This window comes from Bactrocera oleae, chromosome X (genome assembly GCF_042242935.1).
Source record: "Bactrocera oleae isolate idBacOlea1 chromosome X, idBacOlea1, whole genome shotgun sequence".
NCBI classification, from domain to species: domain Eukaryota; kingdom Metazoa; phylum Arthropoda; class Insecta; order Diptera; family Tephritidae; genus Bactrocera; species Bactrocera oleae.
Genome location: NC_091541.1, coordinates 38455186 through 38463454, shown reverse-complemented (window position 1 = coordinate 38463454; position 8269 = coordinate 38455186).

Sequence of the window (8269 nt, the reverse complement as noted above, 5' to 3'; positions counted from 1 at the left end):
TAAACTATAAAAATAATTTTTAGATTAGGGTGGTTGTTAACAAACCCATGTGTAAATTTAATTAAAAATGTATACAAAATAAACCGAGTAATCCACAACGAATATGAGTTATTTATTGAAAATAAAATTTTTAATTATCACCGAAAACGATTTATTGTTACAAATCTTAGATGAAAAACGGGTAATTTTATTTTCTTGCTTCTTAATTTGGAAAATGAATAATTTTTTTTAAATTAAATGATTTTTAATAGAATTTTTTCTGGTTTTTTAATAGTTTTTTTCATTTAAAACATGAATAGTAAAAACAATTTAAAAAATTTATTATGAAGTTAATGAACTACACAAATAAATTTTTAGGTTAGGTTGGTTGTTATAAATCTCACTCAAAAAGTATCGTTTTTTAGACACACTTCAAACATGATTCAACCCTCTCCCCCCCTAATGTAAAACATCATAAGATGACAACGAAAATAACAATAGAATAATAGAAAGTCTAGGAGTACTAAGAGCATATGATTTTTATCTGTTTCAATATCAAGTTAAAGAGATGAAGTACAGATGGCGCTAATTTATAACGCCAACTCTTACAGCGAAAGTGATGAATTTTTAAATCTTTAACTTTTGAATATCTGACACAACTGCAGCGTAGTCTGCCGAAATTCTATGTAAAACGTTCTAACATCAACAACAATTTAAATAATAAATAAATTCATTGTTAAAACATTATCTAGTTGATCGAATTGTGAATCTAAGCCATCCTCGACGTCCCTTGAACTTACACAAAAAATTTCATCAAAATCGGTCCAGCCGTCTAGGAGGAGTTCAGTGACATACACACGCACAGAAGAAACATATACAATGTGCGTTCCAAAGAAGAATTAGCTAGAGGTTGAAAAAACTAGCGCAGTTTGCGCCTTACGAAGTAAGGCGTAAACGGAGCGCCCTAGTAGATTGATGTCTCTAATTAACGTGCACCTGTGCGGCTACATGAATCAAATAGTTTGCGCCATCTTAGATCACCCTGTTTAGGCGCTAATGGCCGCAAAAGGGTGACACGTTAAATTCCAAAGTGTTTTTTGGTGAATTGCCACGCCCCTATTGGTGGTAGGCGGGTGATTGATGATGCAAATGGAAGCCCTGAGTGTCCTCTAAACGATGCAATTTGTTTGACCCACCTAGCTTATATACTCCGGCCGCTAGAGGTCGCAGAAGGGTGGAAAAACACCTGTGTGCAGGGCAAAATGACTCATGGTGCATTCTATAGGATTCCCACGCTCCTGCTGGTGGTAGGCAGGTGGTTGATGGTGATAATGGAAGCCCCGAGTGTCCTCTAGGTGATCCACTTGGTTTCATCCCCCCCTCTCATATACCCCCTTAACTGGAAACACAAAAAAGGTAAAAAGTAGAAATTTTGAAATTTTCACTTTTTTGTTGATTGCCACTCACCTGTTCAACCTATATCTGAGATTGATGTCTCTAATTAACGTGCACCTATGCGGCTACATGAATCAAATAGTTTGCGCCATCTTAGATCACCCTGTTTAGGCGCTAATGGCCGCAAAAGGGTGACACGTTAAATTCCAAAGTGTTTTTTGGTGAATTTCCACGCCCCTATTGGTGGTAGGCGGGTGATTGATGATGCAAATGGAAGCCCTGAGTGTCCTCTAAACGATGCAATTTGTTTGACCCACCTAGCTTATATACTCCGGCCGCTAGAGGTCGCAGAAGGGTGGAAAAACACCTGTGTGCAGGGCAAAATGACTCATGGTGCATTCTATAGGATTCCCACGCTCCTGGTGGTGGTCGGCAGGTGGTTGATGGTGATAATGGAAGCCCCGAGTGTCCTCTAGGTGATCCACTTGGTTTCATTCCCCCCTCTCATATACCCCCTTAACTGGAAACACAAAAAAGGTAAAAAGTAGAAATTTTGAAATTTTCACTTTTTTGTTGATTGCCACTCACCTGTTCAACCTATATCTGAGATTGATGTCTCTAATTAACGTGCACCTGTGCGGCTACATGAATCAAATAGTTTGCGCCATCTTAGATCACCCTGTTTAGGCGCTAATGGCCGCAAAAGGGTGACACGTTAAATTCCAAAGTGTTTTTTGGTGAATTGCCACGCCCCTGTTGGTGGTAGGCGGGTGATTGATGATGCAAATGGAAGCCCTGAGTGTCCTCTAAACGATGCAATTTGTTTGACCCACCTAGCTTATATACTCCGGCCGCTAGAGGTCGCAGAAGGGTGGAAAAACACCTGTGTGCAGGGCAAAATGACTCATGGTGCATTCTATAGGATTCCCACGCTCCTGCTGGTGGTAGGCAGGTGGTTGATGGTGATAATGGAAGCCCCGAGTGTCCTCTAGGTGATCCACTTGGTTTCATCCCCCCCTCTCATATACCCCCTTAACTGGAAACACAAAAAAGGTAAAAAGTAGAAATTTTGAAATTTTCACTTTTTTGTTGATTGCCACTCACCTGTTCAACCTATATCTGAGATTGATGTCTCTAATTAACGTGCACCTATGCGGCTACATGAATCAAATAGTTTGCGCCATCTTAGATCACCCTGTTTAGGCGCTAATGGCCGCAAAAGGGTGACACGTTAAATTCCAAAGTGTTTTTTGGTGAATTGCCACGCCCCTATTGGTGGTAGGCGGGTGATTGATGATGCAAATGGAAGCCCTGAGTGTCCTCTAAACGATGCAATTTGTTTGACCCACCTAGCTTATATACTCCGGCCGCTAGAGGTCGCAGAAGGGTGGAAAAACACCTGTGTGCAGGGCAAAATGACTCATGGTGCATTCTATAGGATTCCCACGCTCCTGGTGGTGGTAGGCAGGTGGTTGATGGTGATAATGGAAGCCCCGAGTGTCCTCTAGGTGATCCACTTGGTTTCATCCCCCCCTCTCATATACCCCCTTAACTGGAAACACAAAAAAGGTAAAAAGTAGAAATTTTGAAATTTTCACTTTTTTGTTGATTGCCACTCACCTGTTCAACCTATATCTGAGATTGATGTCTCTAATTAACGTGCACCTGTGCGGCTACATGAATCAAATAGTTTGGGCCATCTTAGATCACCCTGTTTAGGCGCTAATGGCCGCAAAAGGGTGACACGTTAAATTCCAAAGTGTTTTTTGGTGAATTGCCACGCCCCTATTGGTGGTAGGCGGGTGATTGATGATGCAAATGGAAGCCCTGAGTGTCCTCTAAACGATGCAATTTGTTTGACCCACCTAGCTTATATACTCCGGCCGCTAGAGGTCGCAGAAGGGTGGAAAAACACCTGTGTGCAGGGCAAAATGACTCATGGTGCATTCTATAGGATTCCCACGCTCCTGGTGGTGGTAGGCAGGTGGTTGATGGTGATAATGGAAGCCCCGAGTGTCCTCTAGGTGATCCACTTGGTTTCATTCCCCCCTCTCATATACCCCCTTAACGGGAAACACAAAAAAGGTAAAAAGTAGAAATTTTGAAATTTTCACTTTTTTGTTGATTGCCACTCACCTGTTCAACCTATATCTGAGATTGATGTCTCTAATTAACGTGCACCTGTGCGACTACATGAATCAAATAGTTTGCGCCATCTTAGATCACCCTGTTTAGGCGCTAATGGCCGCAAAAGGGTGACACGTTAAATTCCAAAGTGTTTTTTGGTGAATTGCCACGCCCCTATTGGTGGTAGGCGGGTGATTGATGATGCAAATGGAAGCCCTGAGTGTCCTCTAAACGATGCAATTTGTTTGACCCACCTAGCTTATATACTCCGGCCGCTAGAGGTCGCAGAAGGGTGGAAAAACACCTGTGTGCAGGGCAAAATGACTCATGGTGCATTCTATAGGATTCCCACGCTCCTGCTGGTGGTAGGCAGGTGGTTGATGGTGATAATGGAAGCCCCGAGTGTCCTCTAGGTGATCCACTTGGTTTCATCCCCCCCTCTCATATACCCCCTTAACTGGAAACACAAAAAAGGTAAAAAGTAGAAATTTTGAAATTTTCACTTTTTTGTTGATTGCCACTCACCTGTTCAACCTATATCTGAGATTGATGTCTCTAATTAACGTGCACCTGTGCGGCTACATGAATCAAATATATATATATATAAAAAAAATACTGTAATATAATACGCAACGAATGTGAGTTTTTTTATTGAGAATAAAATTTTAAATAATTAACAAAAAAGATTTATGCGTTATGGAATCAATAAACTATAAAAATAATTTTTAGATTAGGGTGGTTGTTAACAAACCCATGTGTAAATTTAATTAAAAATGTATACAAAATAAACCGAGTAATCCACAACGAATATGAGTTATTTATTGAAAATAAAATTTTTAATTATCACCGAAAACGATTTATTGTTACAAATCTTAGATGAAAAACGGGTAATTTTATTTTCTTGCTTCTTAATTTGGAAAATGAATAATTTTTTTTAAATTAAATGATTTTTAATAGAATTTTTTCTGGTTTTTTAATAGTTTTTTTCATTTAAAACATGAATAGTAAAAACAATTTAAAAAATTTATTATGAAGTTAATGAACTACACAAATAAATTTTTAGGTTAGGTTGGTTGTTATAAATCTCACTCAAAAAGTATCGTTTTTTAGACACACTTCAAACATGATTCAACCCTCTCCCCCCCTAATGTAAAACATCATAAGATGACAACGAAAATAACAATAGAATAATAGAAAGTCTAGGAGTACTAAGAGCATATGATTTTTATCTGTTTCAATATCAAGTTAAAGAGATGAAGTACAGATGGCGCTAATTTATAACGCCAACTCTTACAGCGAAAGTGATGAATTTTTAAATCTTTAACTTTTGAATATCTGACACAACTGCAGCGTAGTCTGCCGAAATTCTATGTAAAACGTTCTAACATCAACAACAATTTAAATAATAAATAAATTCATTGTTAAAACATTATCTAGTTGATCGAATTGTGAATCTAAGCCATCCTCGACGTCCCTTGAACTTACACAAAAAATTTCATCAAAATCGGTCCAGCCGTCTAGGAGGAGTTCAGTGACATACACACGCACAGAAGAAATATATACAATGTGCGTTCCAAAGAAGAATTAGCTAGAGGTTGAAAAAACTAGCGCAGTTTGCGCCTTACGAAGTAAGGCGTAAACGGAGCGCCCTAGTAGATTGATGTCTCTAATTAACGTGCACCTGTGCGGCTACATGAATCAAATAGTTTGCGCCATCTTAGATCACCCTGTTTAGGCGCTAATGGCCGCAAAAGGGTGACACGTTAAATTCCAAAGTGTTTTTTGGTGAATTGCCACGCACCTATTGGTGGTAGGCGGGTGATTGATGATGCAAATGGAAGCCCTGAGTGTCCTCTAAACGATGCAATTTGTTTGACCCACCTAGCTTATATACTCCGGCCGCTAGAGGTCGCAGAAGGGTGGAAAAACACCTGTGTGCAGGGCAAAATGACTCATGGTGCATTCTATAGGATTCCCACGCTCCTGGTGGTGGTAGGCAGGTGGTTGATGGTGATAATGGAAGCCCCGAGTGTCCTCTAGGTGATCCACTTGGTTTCATTCCCCCCTCTCATATACCCCCTTAACGGGAAACACAAAAAAGGTAAAAAGTAGAAATTTTGAAATTTTCACTTTTTTGTTGATTGCCACTCACCTGTTCAACCTATATCTGAGATTGATGTCTCTAATTAACGTGCACCTGTGCGGCTACATGAATCAAATAGTTTGCGCCATCTTAGATCACCCTGTTTAGGCGCTAATGGCCGCAAAAGGGTGACACGTTAAATTCCAAAGTGTTTTTTGGTGAATTGCCACGCCCCTGTTGGTGGTAGGCGGGTGATTGATGATGCAAATGGAAGCCCTGAGTGTCCTCTAAACGATGCAATTTGTTTGACCCACCTAGCTTATATACTCCGGCCGCTAGAGGTCGCAGAAGGGTGGAAAAACACCTGTGTGCAGGGCAAAATGACTCATGGTGCATTCTATAGGATTCCCACGCTCCTGCTGGTGGTAGGCAGGTGGTTGATGGTGATAATGGAAGCCCCGAGTGTCCTCTAGGTGATCCACTTGGTTTCATCCCCCCCTCTCATATACCCCCTTAACTGGAAACACAAAAAAGGTAAAAAGTAGAAATTTTGAAATTTTCACTTTTTTGTTGATTGCCACTCACCTGTTCAACCTATATCTGAGATTGATGTCTCTAATTAACGTGCACCTATGCGGCTACATGAATCAAATAGTTTGCGCCATCTTAGATCACCCTGTTTAGGCGCTAATGGCCGCAAAAGGGTGACACGTTAAATTCCAAAGTGTTTTTTGGTGAATTGCCACGCCCCTATTGGTGGTAGGCGGGTGATTGATGATGCAAATGGAAGCCCTGAGTGTCCTCTAAACGATGCAATTTGTTTGACCCACCTAGCTTATATACTCCGGCCGCTAGAGGTCGCAGAAGGGTGGAAAAACACCTGTGTGCAGGGCAAAATGACTCATGGTGCATTCTATAGGATTCCCACGCTCCTGGTGGTGGTAGGCAGGTGGTTGATGGTGATAATGGAAGCCCCGAGTGTCCTCTAGGTGATCCACTTGGTTTCATCCCCCCCTCTCATATACCCCCTTAACTGGAAACACAAAAAAGGTAAAAAGTAGAAATTTTGAAATTTTCACTTTTTTGTTGATTGCCACTCACCTGTTCAACCTATATCTGAGATTGATGTCTCTAATTAACGTGCACCTGTGCGGCTACATGAATCAAATAGTTTGGGCCATCTTAGATCACCCTGTTTAGGCGCTAATGGCCGCAAAAGGGTGACACGTTAAATTCCAAAGTGTTTTTTGGTGAATTGCCACGCCCCTATTGGTGGTAGGCGGGTGATTGATGATGCAAATGGAAGCCCTGAGTGTCCTCTAAACGATGCAATTTGTTTGACCCACCTAGCTTATATACTCCGGCCGCTAGAGGTCGCAGAAGGGTGGAAAAACACCTGTGTGCAGGGCAAAATGACTCATGGTGCATTCTATAGGATTCCCACGCTCCTGGTGGTGGTAGGCAGGTGGTTGATGGTGATAATGGAAGCCCCGAGTGTCCTCTAGGTGATCCACTTGGTTTCATTCCCCCCTCTCATATACCCCCTTAACGGGAAACACAAAAAAGGTAAAAAGTAGAAATTTTGAAATTTTCACTTTTTTGTTGATTGCCACTCACCTGTTCAACCTATATCTGAGATTGATGTCTCTAATTAACGTGCACCTGTGCGGCTACATGAATCAAATAGTTTGCGCCATCTTAGATCACCCTGTTTAGGCGCTAATGGCCGCAAAAGGGTGACACGTTAAATTCCAAAGTGTTTTTTGGTGAATTGCCACGCCCCTATTGGTGGTAGGCGGGTGATTGATGATGCAAATGGAAGCCCTGAGTGTCCTCTAAACGATGCAATTTGTTTGACCCACCTAGCTTATATACTCCGGCCGCTAGAGGTCGCAGAAGGGTGGAAAAACACCTGTGTGCAGGGCAAAATGACTCATGGTGCATTCTATAGGATTCCCACGCTCCTGCTGGTGGTAGGCAGGTGGTTGATGGTGATAATGGAAGCCCCGAGTGTCCTCTAGGTGATCCACTTGGTTTCATCCCCCCCTCTCATATACCCCCTTAACTGGAAACACAAAAAAGGTAAAAAGTAGAAATTTTGAAATTTTCACTTTTTTGTTGATTGCCACTCACCTGTTCAACCTATATCTGAGATTGATGTCTCTAATTAACGTGCACCTGTGCGGCTACATGAATCAAATAGTTTGCGCCATCTTAGATCACCCTGTTTAGGCGCTAATGGCCGCAAAAGGGTGACACGTTAAATTCCAAAGTGTTTTTTGGTGAATTGCCACGCCCCTATTGGTGGTAGGCGGGTGATTGATGATGCAAATGGAAGCCCTGAGTGTCCTCTAAACGATGCAATTTGTTTGACCCACCTAGCTTATATACTCCGGCCGCTAGAGGTCGCAGAAGGGTGGAAAAACACCTGTGTGCAGGGCAAAATGACTCATGGTGCATTCTATAGGATTCCCACGCTCCTGCTGGTGGTAGGCAGGTGGTTGATGGTGATAATGGAAGCCCCGAGTGTCCTCTAGGTGATCCACTTGGTTTCATCCCCCCCTCTCATATGCCCCCTTAACTGGAAACACAAAAAAGGTAAAAAGTAGAAATTTTGAAATTTTCACTTTTTTGTTGATTGCCACTCACCTGTTCAACCTATATCTGAGATTGATGTCTCTAATT